The sequence below is a fragment of the Schistocerca gregaria genome, chromosome 1 (assembly GCF_023897955.1).
Source record: "Schistocerca gregaria isolate iqSchGreg1 chromosome 1, iqSchGreg1.2, whole genome shotgun sequence".
Taxonomy (NCBI): Eukaryota; Metazoa; Arthropoda; class Insecta; order Orthoptera; family Acrididae; genus Schistocerca; species Schistocerca gregaria.
The window spans coordinates 823,851,914-823,868,641 of NC_064920.1; positions in this window are offsets into that span (position 1 = coordinate 823,851,914).

Below are 16,728 nucleotides of genomic sequence, written 5' to 3' on the forward strand. Positions count from 1 at the left end.
TTTACACAGAGTACGCGAAGGAACTTGCCCCCCTTCTTGCAACGGTGTACCGTAGGTCTCTAGAAGAGCGAAGCGTTCCAAAGGATTGGAAAAGGGCACAGGTCATCCCCGTTTTCAAGAAGGGACGTCGAACAGATGTGCAGAACTATAGACCTATATCTCTAACGTCGATCAGTTGTAGAATTTTGGAACACGTATTATGTTCGAGTATAATGACTTTTCTTGAGACTATAAATCTACTCTGTAGGAATCAGCATGGGTTTCGAAAAAGACGGTCGTGTGAAACCCAGCTCGCGCTATTCGTCCACGAGACTCAGAGGGCCATAGACACGGGTTCACAGATAGATGCCGTGTTTGTTGACTTCCGCAAGGCGTTTGACACAGTTCCCCACAGTCGTTTAATGAACAAAGTAAGAGCATACGGACTATCAGACCATTTGTGTGATTGGATTGAGGAGTTCCTAGATAACTGAACGCAGCATGTCATTCTCAATGGAGAGAAGTCTTCCGAAGTAAGAGTGATTTCAGGTGTGCCGCAGGGGAGTGTCATAGAACCGTTGCTATTCACAATATACATAAATGACCTGGTGGATGACATCGGAAGTTCACTGAGGCTTTTTGCAGATGATGCTGTGGTGCATCGAGAGGTAGCAACAATGAAAAATTGTACTGAAATGCAGGAGGATCTGCAGCGAATTGACGCATGGTGCACGGAATGGCAATTGGATCACAATGTAGACAAGTGTAATGTGCTGCAAATACATGGAAAGATAGATCCCTTATCATTTAGCTACAAAATAGCAGGTCAGCAACTGGAAGCAATTAATTCCATAAATTCTCTGGGAGTACGCATTAGGAGTGATTTAAAATGGAATGATCATATAAAGTTGATCGTGGGTAAAGCAGATGCCAGACTGAGATTCATTGGAAGAATCCTAAGGAAATTCAATTCGAAAACAAAGGAAGTAGGTTACAGTACGCTTGTTCGCCCAATGCTTGAATACTGCTCAGCAGTGTGGGATCCGTACCAGATAGGGTTGATAGAAGAGAGAGAGAAGATCCAACGGAGAGCAGCGCGTTTCGTTACAGGATCATTTACTAATCGCGAAAGCGTTACCGAGATGATAGATAAACTCCAGTGGAAGACTCTGCAGGAGAGACGCTCAGTAGCTCGGTACGGGCTTTTGTTAAAGATTCGAGAACATACCTTCACCGATGAGTCAAGCAGTATATTGCTCCCTCCTACGTATATCTCGCGAAGAGACCGTGAGGATAAAATCAGAGAGATTAGAGCCCACACAGAAGCATACTGACAATCCTGCTTTCCACGAACAATACGAGACTGGAATAGAAGGGAGAACCGATAGAGGTACTCAGAGTACCCTCCGCCACACACCGTCAGGTGGCTTGCGGAGTATGGATGTAGATGTAGATGTAGATATATTAAAACGAAGTTGAAATCGTTCTTATCGCTGAAGGAAACTGGCCTAAAGTGTTCGTTTCATACTGGACGCACAGCTCTAAAGTCACTAAAAAGATGTCCAAGTCGGATACCAAACAACGTCCAAAGTCAGCTGACGGAACTGCTCGGATTGCGAGCTGAGCTCTGAAACGTGCTGAAAGCGACTTGCTCGGCGCTTGAAGTGCCTCTGATTTTACGCCTGACATTACCTCCTTCCCTGCTTAATGGTCAAGGACTCCTATTCATAGCTATCAAGGAGATGTATTGCACGCGTATGTAGGACGCAATTTACGTGGTCCAGTCACACTAATTTGACCGTCGCCGATGTTTGATGTCAACGTAGGTGTCTCGTTATTCCAGTTCTGCGAAAGAGGAACGCGAAGATAATACTACTCGCAAGTAGTATCAGAAAATACAGTCGGGGTTGTTATACTTGACAATTAAAGCAGTTTTCTTCAGCATTTACGGTCCTCTGTGCTAAGAAAGGAATGAGAAATACGTATAACATATACTGCTCTGTCGTTTCGGTGTGCGAAGTATGAAGTCAGTAGTTACCAACGGAACGATAAAGTAACGAACATTACAGTTCCGGTTTTAAGGTTGTTATTTCTCTCGTGATCGCTGTTACATCGGTTATATAGCGAGGAATTAATCTAAATATGTCAATTTAATGGAAAATGCATGTACTCCATCAATAAAATATACAGATAAATATACAGAAAACGTCCATACACCAATTTATGAAATCAAGACGTGTAACATATAGTTTTATAATTAAACCACAACGACTCTATGCGCCACACAGACGTGTATATGAGTCTACCGGAAGGGGAGGTGATGTAAGCATGTTTTCTGATGCTTCTCTCTCGCTTTCGGAAATATTGAATAGCGTCCTTCGTGATGAACGAGAGACACGGCTCAGAAACACGACGAAAACTTAATATTATCCCAAAATGTTAAGGCTGTAATAGTTTCTCTCTCAATTTTATTAGTTATTAGAGTGTATTTTCGTGTAACATATTTTATGCATGCGCTCTGATGTAGTCTGTAGGTGTATAATAACGCACAATTTTGCTTCTTTGAAGGACTTCCTGTTTCAGATATTTGCCTCATTTTTTTCTGCCTGGTACAATTTAATTATTTGCAAGATCTGCGAACCAGTGAAACTGTAAATTAGCAGAAAAGGTGATCTGGAAAACATTGTGAAGGATCACGGAGGATTTTGAGACAAATTCTTAACCCATAAACAGAGAAATTGTCAAACCTGACAGCGAACATAAGAAAAAAAATATTCAGATTTTATCGAAATGTTGAAAGACAGCCAAGAATGAGACTTTTGCACAAGACCGTGACGTACGTCGGAAAATTAAAGAATATAACATAGAGCCACATTTTTATAAGGATCTCGAGAAAGCCCACACAAAAGCATTGTAAGTAGTAGATATAAAACTGTTTATATTCTACTTTCTCAGTAGAATATATGCCCCTGGGAAGGTGAAATTTTATGAGCGTATTCACCCATGTAGTTAATTTATTTTGAAAATTGTTAGTGTTATAATCCTACAAATGGGCATTTGTGGAATATCACCTTCTGCACGAGCCATGGATATGTGGCGGAGAAGCTAGTAAAAAGATTATTAATGTATTGTAGACTGGATAAAATTTGAAGAAATACATGTAGTCAACCAGACGGTTATGGAGTTTCTCCGGTCTCGAGATTTCAAAAGAATCTTTTTTTTAATAATTTGAGTCCTTATGGGTCTAAGAACTTGCGATCAAAAGGATTTTGCCCGGAAATTATTCTTTATCCAGAAAATCGTGTTTCAGTCGGAAGTTAGCCGCTCTCGGCGCTTGGACTTTTTGCGACTCCGATCGATATGTTTCTCTGTTAAGCTATTGTAACATTGTAAGCCGAAGAAAATATCGATATAGGTGTTGTGCTGGGCCACCAGATGTCTCGAGTACATGCTTTCGACAAAAGTAAGATGAAATAAGCGGGTGTGGCGACAAGAGTTCAACGACAGCTAACCCGCAGCCCCGTTACCGTTCTGAAAGTTGAGATTAACTGGGTGCTACATACTTTTTATCGTACGCCACTACTGAGAAGTGAAGTTTTTAAAGGCATTGCTGATGTTTACAGACATGTGACTGGCTTGTTACTGTATGGCCCAGGAACAGCAGATTAATGGTAAATTGAAAAAAATTTTAAGTTATATACACAAAAGTCAGATCAAAAATTTAAATGCATATTTTCGAGACACGGTTTTTAAACTGGTTCGTATGATTAAAAAACTACTCCATAAAATTGGATGCTGTTTTGAATTTAATAAAATCGACACTTTAATTGTGGCGTGAACCTCAAAAACACAATACATTTTCATATTTGTTATTTACTTACATTTAAAGCCAACCAAATGGGTCGATTTTCAATATGTCGTTAGGAAAATTTGAATTTCAAGATTCACGCCATTAGAGAATTTAATTCTGATAACGTACATATAAATGAAATGAAATGAGCATATGGCATAGTTGGCCGGGAGGCCTCATACGGGGAAGTTCGGCCGCCAAGTGCGAGTCTTATTTCAGTAGACGCCACTTTGGGAGACTTGCCTGCTGCTGATGAGGATAAAACGATGATGAGGACAACACAACACCCAGTCTCCAAGCGGAGAAAATCTCCAACGACGAATCGAACCCGGTTCCGCTTGCATGGGAGGCGATCACTTTACCGCACAGCTAAGAAGGCGGACGACGTACATATATTTATATTTGACTTCAGACATGTACTTCACCCTTAATCGTGCGTACCGTTTAGTTGCGCAATCGGGGCAGAGAGGTATTTTGGGCGCCATTTTGTGCAGCGGCCAAAAATTATTTGCAAAGTATTTCAGATATAATTGAAAGAAAACAGCCCTCGGTCACTATTTTAACGAATTAACCGTGTTTCAACACTAATAATAGTGTTTTCCTCAGAATTTAAATCAAAGAATGGTCTATAAGATGGTCAGAGAATTATGACTAAAAACGTATGGTAGAGAGTTTAAGTACAGAATCATCGTGAAAGACTGACAGTACTTATATGTCATTTATAAGATAATAAATTTAAAATAGTAAATTTAAATTCTGAGGAAGACACTCCTAGAAATGTTGAAACTCGGTTAATTCGTTAAAAATAGTGATCGAGGGCTGTTTTCTTTCAATTGTACCTATTCACGGTCTCTGAACGTGCAACCATGTACAAAATTTTGTATTTCAGATATCGATGGTAGGCAATGAAAACCCTGTAACTCCATTTCGTTAAAGTTTACAGGAGAATCAAAAATGGTTCTTAGAAAGTAAAAAAGTGATACAGATAAAACTGCTACGACTGTGACTGTACTGTAGAAGCCTAGATATTTAAAGCTTAGAAAAAAGCCCATGCACTTTCAAATCTCCCATTGCTAATGAAGTTACTGATTATTGAAATTACGATGTTTTCACACACAGATGGAGTTAAGAGGGTTTCACCGCGTACCATCGATATGTACTTCCGTTTGTTAATAAAGATTTGATTGAGAAAATAATTTTTTGCAGCAAAAAAAATGTGTAACATGAGCATAAAATAAGGCTTCGAGACCGGAAAACCCGATTAACTGCGAGAATGGGCGCAAGTGTACCGGAAGCCAGGGATGAGACCAGCTGGTGCTGAACTGCCGACTGCTTGCGTCATAAATAGGACGCTCGCTCTTGCAGTCAGCAGGACACTGGCGGCAGTGAGTGGAATGCTGATACTGCGCTGCGTCTGTATTCATGGAACTCTGTGCCTGTTCACAGGCCGTGAGCGAAATGCGAAGCACGTTGCTACGATTCCAAATCTTACTTCTGTACAGAGACGACTTAAAATCCGGCAGTAGGTAACGATACACGAAATTATATGACACAAAAACTAGACCGCAGTCCCAAGGCACTCACAACACTGTGTCTCCATCTCACGATCAGAGAGCGGCTTAAGCCCGGTATTAGGCTATCAGTTTCTTTGACAAAGAAATTTGATCAAACATTCATCATAATTCTTTGACAAAGATCTTTGACATGGTGAAAAGGGGTATTACACTGTCACCAAATATTTCTTCATACTTCCTTGAGAATGGCTGGAATGTAGCAACAGAAGAAGTTTATACCAACTGAGAAATTGCTATTTTTAATGTACTTATTCCGAGCCGGCTTCTATGGCCGTGCGGTTCCAGGCGCTTCAGTCCTGAATCGCGCTGCTGCTACGGTCGCAGGTTTGAATCCTGCCTCGGGCAAAGATGTGTGTGGTGTCCTTAGGTTAGTTAGGTTTAAGTAGTTCTAAGTCTAGGGGACTGATGACCTCAGATGTTAAGTCGAATAGTTCTTCGAGCCATTTGAACTTATTTCGTGTCACCAAATGGGGCAGCGAATTTTCCAGTACGGATACGAAATGCAATTAAACTAATATCTTACCAGCCGGCCGCTGTGACCGAGTTGTTCTAGGCGTTTCAGTCCGGAACCGCGGGACTGCTACGGTCGCAGGTTGGAATACTGGCTCGGGCGTGGGTGTGTGTGATGTCCTTAGGTTTAAGGAGTTCTAAGTTCTAGGGGATTGATGACCTCAGATGTTAGGTCCCATGCTGCTCAGAGCCATTTAATATCTTACCTCCTGCTAATGTTATCATAATATAATAAAATCTGAGTCCGAGTTGACGTACACAGTTCACAGTAGCGGAGTCATGATCGTATCATCGAAGATCCTTTAACACGAGAAACGAATTGTGACCTGGTGTGTTTAAGTTGAAAACGAATTGATTATGAGCATAACTGCGTGTTTGCCAATTACTTTCTGATGCTACACACCGATTTTTTCTCATTTCGCAAATTTCTTTACTGATTTTAGACTCATTTTAATACGTTTAAAACTATTCCGTTTTGAAAAAAGAGAGTCGGTTTCATCCCAGATTATAGAAAGCCTTTCCACATTTATAGCGCCACAATAAGCTCCGTAATACGACTTCCTTTGCATTTTGAAAGTGTTTCTCGTCTCCATACACACAACACAGAATTGTTTCGCAATGTGTTCATACATGCAGCTGTTTGCAGTAAACAGAAGCGGATCGCTTTCTTTAACCATGTCTTAAGGTGAGGTGCTAGGTGTACTCAAATAAATTAGACAAAGGGAAACATAAAGGCTGCCTACGGTACTAAATCAAATATATTTGACAAAGCAATTTTGACAAATAAATTTGATAGTCTAACCAACCGCCGTCTGTTTATGAAAAGTATCCTCACGTCTAATAGGTGATATGAGTCATGATCAGGAAGTCGTTATCTAGGTTCGGCTGTTACATGATCATATGTGGGGCACTCGAAGACAACATGGTCGGGAGTGCCCCATACCTGACCACAGCCACAAGCAGGTGCTTCCTGAACCGGCATAAATATGCCCAGTAAGGAAGCGCAGCAAACCCCTACTTGGTTTGAAGTACTTTAATTTAAAACGTTCCCTAATGTTTGGCAACACTCGAGAGGTCCTCCCCCCAGATTCCTCTGTTTCCCAAGATTTTTATCAAAGTTCTTCCCCCCATCTCTTGATCGTAATCTTATCCTCAACTTGAACCCCCAGAATTTCAGACGTTTCCTCAATTTTCTCCAATACCATGCAGCTCATTCCTTTATTTTGATATCAAGGGGCAAACCCATATTAGAACTAATAAAGCCCCACAAGGAAACTTTATATACTCCCCAACAGAGTTTAATATCACATTCAGCTGCACTCTCCTCACAGCCATGCATGCATGGCTCTCGTGAGCCTGTGTGCCCAGACGCCAGAACTGTAACGAACAGTAGACGTCAGTATATTGTTATGGTTGTTTAAGTCTGGAGGTAGACGGAATCTCTCATGTCCAAACCCAATCGGATCATGTAATACCTCGAACTATCTCTGAGTTATTTGGCCTATGTGAGCTGCAAAGTTCCAGCACTCGTCAACAGTGACGCCCACGTATCGGACCTCACGACGCTGAAGAAGAGGCCAGCCATCGATTCTGACAGCTGGATTACTTACCAGCTGACCTTTTGGTAGGAAGTATGTCAATTTATTTGAAGCAATGTTGATTTGGCTTTTTTGGCACCATTCACTAAGTAGGATCATTGTCCTCTCTAGGTTCAAGATCCTCGTGGCTACGGCCGCTGACCAGTAGCTGGAGATCGTCCACGCAAGCTTTCACCTCTACCACATCCTCCCTATTCTACTGGTTCTCCAGCAACGGCTCCATGTTAAGATCCGATGGTAGTAGCTCCAGAACAGAGCCTTTTACTGATATTCCAGCTAGGGGATAGCCAGACCTCCCTCCCCTCACAGTATTCCTGAGACAGCATCAAAGCGGCCTTGGGCACTCCATCTCCTGTCGGTGGGGAAAGAGCGAAGGCCAGTCGAGGTGATCAAAGGTTCCACTGATGGCCGCCAAGATGCAAACTATATATTTGTGTGGGACTGAGCCACAGACCTCAGCCACCAGGGTAATTGCGTCACATGGCGATCGCCGCAACCGAAAGCCGAATTGCCTGTCACTCAGCGCGCATAACACTCTGTGTTCCACCAGACGGTCAGCAATTTCTCAAACACCTTCCCTAACATGTCCAGAAGACATATCGGTCTATAAGACTTGGCTTCGGCTGGATCCTTGTCTGGACGTTTCTTGACAATTACCACATTCCCCACTTCGAAAGCAAGGGAAATTTACCAGACATTCATAATACAGTTTGGCAAGAGGTGAAACTATCTGGGGGACAAGGAATTGTACTACCTCCGCCACGATAACATCGGGCCCTGGGGTTTATGCTTTTTGTCTATTACGAGCCATTTATTCTTCCAAAAAGCGATAGACTGGCGTATCATTGAGAAATACGTCTTGTTTATCTGCTCTGATCTTTCCTTATTCTTCTGTGACTACTGACTGTCATCGTCAGGCAACAAAGACCAGGAAAGTAGTTTCCTGCCAAGACTCAGTCATCCATTCTCCATCCCTGATTGTCCCATAAAAACTTGTAGGGGTGCCCCAGGGGTCAGTGGCTCCCAATCACGAAGTCTACTTGCTCTCAGTTCTTTTCAAAAAAGCTCTTTATCTTCTCTATATTGTTGGAATCAGTGCTGCTTTTCGTGACAAACCATAGTTCACTGGTAGTACCTCCTTGTCATTGTGACTGACCGACGTATCTGCTCAACTTCAGCTGACCATGGCGAAAGGGAAGCCGTTACTGCTCTCCTGGTTGGTACAGCCGCCGTAACTGCTCTGGTAATTCCTCACACCATTTTCTTGGCCTATCCGCCCAATCTTCAACACACACTCCATTGCCAGGCGATCCCAACAGGTCCTCTTATAATTTAATTGTTCTTTCCACCCCAGATCCCATAAGCATTTTGTCACTCAACCAAAAAATAATAATAATCATGTTATGCTCGCTTGTGATAATCCTCTTATGAACCCTCCAGTTCGTGATGATGCCTGATTCGTGCTGTCTCCCCCTCTGCCAACATAAGTGGAGGGATTTCCCGACCTGTTAGCGATAACTAGTTGTAAAGCCATGATGGTCTCTTCCGCCTTGTCTCCCTCTGCATCTCGAGTGCCGACGAGCCAAAGGGGAGATTTTACGTTTAGATTTGCCGTAATAATGATCTTCCGTCCCCGCAACGCTGTGGTCACTTGTACAAGGTGATGCAGGTATTCATTAATTCCATTTCCATACTGAAAATACATGTTGATTAGATACACAAGTTCAAGAGGCGATTGTACCTCCATGACATTGCAGTGCTCATTAAAAAGCTGAGACAGGACCATGACTCGCAAAGATTGATTAACCATGATTGTCGCTGCCATTGGCTCCTCTCCGCTGGTGTAACTAGCCAGCTAGCAGCTGAAATAGCAATTTGCCTAGACTGGACGTATGGCTGCTGTACATGGATCACACCCAACCTCCTCTCCTCCACCATTCTTCACAAGCCTGCTGTTATGTGAGGATGGCTGGCTGCCCCTTGCGTGTAAGGTGCATGGCAAATTCCAGACTGGGATAGATCCTTGCAACATCCATTCCAACCCCACGAGTTGGAGGAGTCTTTTGTGCTGATAATGCAGAAGTCATGCTTGTACTTGTACGATCTTCTTCCTTTTGTTCTTGCACCACTACTGGACGCCGATCTTGCCATTTGCAATCTGTTGTTGGCAGAAAACACTAGGTGGGGGAGGAGAGAGTTTCAAGCTTAAGTTGGAAACTCATCTGAGTAACTGACATCCACCAATATTGGTCTTTCATTGTGGCCTTCTGAGACCAATCTCAAGAGCACCTTGAATCTATTTGCTCTTTCAGCTAGGGAACTTCTTTTTAGGAATCCTTGGCACACTGAGCATCATCGATAGTAAATGCCAGAGCCTAATCACCGTTGCATCATTTTATAAGTGGAGCAGGTCCTACCTGTGGCACAGCAGCATTTCTTGCCTCTCTTGAGGCACAGAAAACACAGAACTTGCTTGTTGCATTTCTTTCTAACATGATTTCCGTTTCCACATTTCGAGCATGCCGGCTTCCTGACACAATATTTACGAATATGTTTCAGATCCCAACATCCCACATCCACAGTGATCATATTCTTCGTTGACTTTTTTTTTAATTTTAATCTTGTCTTTCGTTGGGTTTACAACAGCTGTAAAAGATATCCTGGACTTTTTCAGGTTAAAGAAATGGGAGCCTGTCACTTGCTCCAGACCGACTCCTGTGGCATGGGGCATGGCGTAGGGGTGGGGGTGGGGGTGGGGGGAGGGGAGGTGCGCAGTGACAGCTTGCAGCGCTCGCACCGGCCTCGTCATTAGGCCAAGGGATCTTCTGAACTGCAGGGTTCGAGGTGCTCTCGCCAGCACACTGGTTACATTACGCAGCCTGGTCACCGATGATTTCACCCAGCAGGCCCCGGAAAGTACACCCTGCACTCCGGAGAGGTGGATGTACTCCTCGCCCTTCGCCTCTGTACCCTGAGCTTCCACCTGACAGCCATGGATGGACCCACTCCTATCCTGGTGGTGGTCCGGTCACCGAATCGCTCGACGGTCTGAAGCCAGCTGACCTGGCCCAGGCGATGTCACCATCCCCTTGGTTTGGTGGATCACACCCCGGGTGTCCAGAGCCGCGGAGAAGCATCTTTGCCGACTTGCAACGGGATCCCAAGCGCCGGCAAACAGGGCCGCCTGCATGCCGGGCACTGGTGTGTACAACACCTCTCCGTCCGGCAACCGCTGCTCAACCTCCTCCCCCCACCCCCACCCCGGAAGTGCAGATGGAGTGTTCCTGAAGATGCAGCTTCCCCTGCACCATCCACCTTTGCCTTCTCTTTCGGATGGGGGACTTTTGTGTCGACCGAGACGTGAAAAGGAGGCGATCGGGCAGCCACAGCACACCGCCAGTAACACCAAATGCAACGCAGTCGCCAGACTCGCATGGGATTTTCAATGTTTCTTTTGCAAAACAATCTTAGTTTACTTCCTAAATAGTTCTCGGTCACCACGCGGTTTTGCGGCGTACCACACATATTTAATCATATCACCGAATGTTGGTGCAGACAACTGATTGCGTACAACTCATCGAATTTTTCTCCTATATTCTCTTGAAGCTGTCTATTGTGTTTGATCATGTACAAGCAATTTTGTAGTCGCTTTAAAAGGTTTCTCACCTGTCTGTAAAAATAAGGGTCGCGGGGCTGCACCAACGGAGTACACTTTTGAGGAATTACTTTAATACTCCACGTTGGAAGACCCTCTCTATGTTGAAAAATTTCGTCGTACAAAACCGGGTTCGTTTGCTCTCCCCATGAATCGAGAAGCAAAAGAAATTGTTCCTCGACCCACGAATTTAAAAATTTAATCAGGAAACTGACAAGACAGCATTGCTGCAGGTTTCTCGTCGTCACCTGCCGATTACATTCTCTAGCTTCTACGAAACGATCATAGCTCCATGAATCAATTTTTTAAAGTTGTTCGTACCTTGTTCCATCTTGTTTTTATATATTCTTGCTACCTTTTCAAACCTTTCATATTTTGAGACGTGAAGCTACCCTTCTACGAAGAGTGGCCAAATTCCATCCTGGATGCTCTCTCGTTGATTTGACGACGCTAATCTTTTAATACTATGGAACGTAACCGCTGTACATTTTCGGCTGCTTATCTTCGGTCCTGTAGTCGTTGATGATGATGAAGCGACTCCTTTGGTTTCTTCAAACACACCCTCTTCATCCATGTTTTGGCGGACAATTAGTTTGTCTTGTACCACGAGTTGTTTCTTCGCTAGCATTTCAAAAATTCTGCGAAATATTTCTTCTCCAATTTCCATGTGTTCTTGTGTTATTACTGCAGAAGGTTGAGGAGCGAAGAGATTGTCTGGGAGAAGGAGCTGTTCACTGTACACAAGTGCCGTTTTAAATGGTACTTCTGAAACTTTAATATACAGCGAATCTTCTTCATGATCAGGTTCACATTCTCTTGCTGCCGAAGTACCAGGCACATCAATACATTTACTCGTCAAATCATACGTCTTCGAGCGTTGGCATGCAACTACCTCGTGGGTTAACACGCGATTGAAGTACACTCCTGGAAATTGAAATAAGAACACCGTGAATTCATTGTCCCAGAAATGGGAAACTTTATTGACACATTCCTGGGGTCAGATACATCACATGAGCACACTGACAGAACCACAGGCACATAGACACAGGCAACATAGCCTGCACAATGTCGGCACTAGTACAGTGTATATCCACCTTTCGCAGCAATGCAGGCTGCTATTCTCCCATGGAGACGATCGTAGAGATGCTGGATGTAGTCCTGTGGAACGGCTTGCCATGCCATTTCCACCTGGCGCCTCAGTTGGACCAGCGTTCGTGCTGGACGTGCAGACCGCGTGAGACGACACTTCATCCAGTCCCAAACATGCTCAATGGGGGACAGATCCGGAGATCTTGCTGGCCAGGGTAGTTGACTTACACCTTCTAGACCACGTTGGGTGGCACGGGATACATGCGGACGTGCATTGTCCTGTTGGAACAGCAAGTTCCCTTGCCGGTCTAGGAATGGTAGAACGATGGGTTCGATGACGGTTTGGATATACCGTGCACTATTCAGTGTCCTCTCGACGATCACCAGAGGTGTACGGCCAATGTAGGAGATCGCTCCCCACACCATGATGCCGGGTGTTGGCCCTGTGTGCCTCGGTCGTATGCAGTCCTGATTGTGGCGCTCACCTGCACGGCGCCAAACACGCATACGACCATCATTGGCACCAAAGCAGAAGCGACTCTCATCGCTGAAGACGACACGTCTCCATTTCTCCCTCCATTCACGCCTGTCGCGACACCACTGGAGGCGGGATGCACGATGTTGAGGCGTGAGCGGAAGACGGCCTAACGGTGTGCGGGACCGTAGCCCAGCATGGAGACGGTTGCGAATGGTCCTCCCCGATACCCCAGGAGCAAGTGTCCCTAATTTGCTGGGAAGTGGCGGTGCGGTCCCCTACGGCACTGCGTAGGATCCTACGGTCTTGGCGTGCATCCGTGCGTCGCTGCGGTCCGGTCCCAGGTCGACGGGCACGTGCACCTTCCGCCGACCACTGGCGACAACATCAATGTACTGTGGAGACCTCACGCCCCACGTGTTGAGCAATTCGGCGGTACGTCCATCCGGCCTCCCGCATGCCCACTATACGTCCTCGCTCAAAGTCCGTCAACTGCACATACGGTTCACGTCCATGCTGTCGCGGCATGCTACCAGTGTTAAAGACTGCGATGGAGCTCCGTATGCCACGGCAAACTGGCTGACACTGACGGCGGCGGTGCACAAATGCTGCGCAACTAGCGCCATTCGACGGCCAACACCGCGGTTCCTGGTGTGTCCGCTGTGCCGTGCGTGTGATCATTGTTTGTACAGCCCTCTCGCAGTGTCCGGAGCAAGTATGGTGGGTCTGACACACCGGTGTCAATGTGGTCTTTTTTCCATTTCCAGTAGTGTACTATCCGCGTTTGTAAATGCTGTTCCCTTTTTCCCTCCGCCAATCGAAGGTTGTTCGTGCAAATGCAGCTGTTTCTAGTGGGTCAAAACTAAATGCAGCATTACCGAGAAATGAGTTTATGTGGTAAGTCGTACCGTACCTGTGCGTATACCGAGAAAATGGGTTCATGGTCGATTGAATCGTATCTGCAGGAACACTGTTATAATGGTAAACTACTTAAAAAATGTTAGAGAAAAACCGAATTTCCAAGATGAAGATTATGTTAACAATAAATGATTCCTTAGATTCTGATAGTCTGCAGAATCATAACAAACTTGTTGTTATAATTACGCGGGAACGAAGAAGAAAATAGTATCGGAAGCAAAATTCGATCTAGAGTCCTCGATCGGTTACGGACTCCTTGGCTACTAACGACGACACATTAGTATATATTCATGCCTAAAACTTTCAAACTCTATTTTCTCGAACACGGTTGAGAGTTGCACCTCCCTTTTTACATATGCTGAAGTACTAGCCATGGTCTACACATCCTTTCAATATGAATCAAACCGATGAGGGCAAGTATGTACTATCCCCTTGTAAGTCGAATAGCTGCTTGCATAAGGGTCAGAGGTGGATCAACGCGTTATTGACGTGCTCAGTTTGTGAAGCTGTTTCTTCAGTGTTTCTGAAACTGTAATAATTCATTTGTCTGTACAAATACAGTTTTACGTCCCATTCGGATAATTCCTTCGTGATGTGTCGTTTCTCTCTGGCGTGAAGTGTATTTACGTTACGTGTCAAAAATGGATTCCTTTGTTGGAAATACATATTTCTCGTCACTTATAAGTGACGGTAGTCATCGTGCCTTCGAGCAATCTTCAAACACAGGGTATGATTGGCTGCTTCCATAGATTCAATAGCACTGTCACGTTAAATATTGAAATCTTATAATACAAACGAATTATACTTTATAACTCTTTGTTCTGAACATGTCTTCGCTTTATGTGGTCCTCCATCCTGTAGCCACACCGAGTACTATAGGCTAATTTGAGGTAGGACGGGGTAAAGGGACACAACGGCACTGTGTTGTTTTCTGGACTGGAGAGTGCTGCAACCTATTGTAGTGTCATGCAGCTATATCTCTGAGTGGACGGGAGGATCCGACAATCATTTTGACTTGGTTTGGAGTACGACTTCTAAATGAACTGCTATCCTTCAAGTTTCCAGTTGTGTTTTTGTAACGTTTGATCAATGTAGACGAAAAAGAAAACATTAATTCTCAATTTTACAACTTAAACGGTAAGTACTCTTAAAGCGCATGCCGTTTGCTATAAGTCAGTAACATACCACGTTTAAACCCGTCAGTTATTATGCTCTATAAAAGTTGTTAACGTGAAATGTCCTCTTGAAGCGAAACGGAAACCGAGACAGAATGGGATAGTGTCCCGTCCTGTCCCTTTATTTTTTGGTGCAAGTACATTTCAAGCTTTTCTTGCTTTTCAAGATGATGTGACGTTACAGTAGGAAGACTGACAGACAGCACTTGGCCATTAAAATCAATGGAAATGACAGTACCAGCCGCTTTATCTTATGAAATATGAATTTCAAAAACATCTAATGATTTTAATGTACGTAAATGAGAGTTGGAATGTTATGTTAATAAAACTAAGAATGATCCCAACTACAGGACTGACAAATCAATTGAGAAATTTAAAAATGTTTTCACTGCAGAACAAAAAGACGAACTGGTAGTATGCCTGAAGTCAATGGAGAGCACACTTTTTAGACCAACGGTGAAGCATCTCACTGTCTGATGATTAGCCTATTAGCTAACAGAAAGATATGGCCAACCACGGTGATTTGACAAAGAACCTTGTGTAGCTGAGCTGGATTGTGTTACAGGATTTATTACTAGGCATCCTGTGTTGTCTATTCGCAAGTCAGAAAATACATCTGGTGCACGAGCGATGAAATTCAACAAAGTAACAGCAACAGTAACTTAAAGCATGACATAAAGCATTAAAAATAATTATACATTTGTCAAAACTACATTAAAATATTGTGTTATTGTTAACGATTTTTTTGAGATTCTATGTTCCTTAGCCCAAATTTTTCATTAAACAACCTTAGTTTAAGATGATATTCCTAATAAATTCAACGTTTGTGCGGTAATTTCACTAAAGAATGCCCCGTGGGTGGGGCAGGATGGGAAACAGGCAAGCAATTCTATAAAAAAATTTAAAAACTTCATAACTTAAAGTTTTAAGTGATTGTCAAATACAGTACGTCAGGGTGCACTACAAGATGCTTTTTTATACCTTTAAGAAGTGTTTTCTTGTGCTCCTTTATTGATGAAAGTTTAGTTTCCCGTTCCGTCGCGACATCCCCCGTCACAAATTTTCATGTAAATAGTAACACTCACGATAATTCTTTCTGGTGATTCATAGTGTAGAATTTGTGTGCGAATTTCTGGTCACTGTCTGTAAAGTACGGGTAACCCTCTCTGGATGAAAATAGATGGAACAATCCTAGCAAGACAAATGGTGTTTATTTCGAGGGAGGTACCGGCCTCAGTTGTAAACAATTGTGACTCAAATTTTCGCACAGAACTACGTAGCACGACCCCATCTGAACGCAGTGTGTTCTGTATTACCGCGAGGGTTTCGGACTTTATTTTGCATCTGCACTGAGGATATAATAGCAGTCTGGCTTACAGATACACTACACACATCTTTGGTGTCTGTTCTGTCGGTCACGTCCGGCAGAATAGACATCACACGTATATACTAAACGATGTATAGATACAGGTCTGAAAACTACGTAAGACGCTATTTTAAAGAACACACATTATAGGTAAAAGGTGAACTAACAAGTACTGGAACATAGAACTTGACAGTACTACTAGAAACAGTGGGACGACATGACAATGCTGTATTTCCATCAACGATCGCTTTTCGGCCAGTGTGCGGTATGCACACACCGACTCTGCTTCCCCAAGCTTTCGCCAAGGGTGTTCTGGAAAACTCCAAGGGTGTTCTGGACAGCGCCAGTGGGATTGCTGTTCGTGATCTCCGGAATATACCTGACAGGCGCCTCCACCATGTAGCACACAGTAGCTTACAGAACGAGGAGAGCTAACTTGTAGTTGATCCATAAAATAGCTAAATGACTGCAGACTGCAGCTAAATACACTGGGGGTGTGCAGTGCAGGCAGAGTGCAAGTCTCCACCAGGCCCCAGACA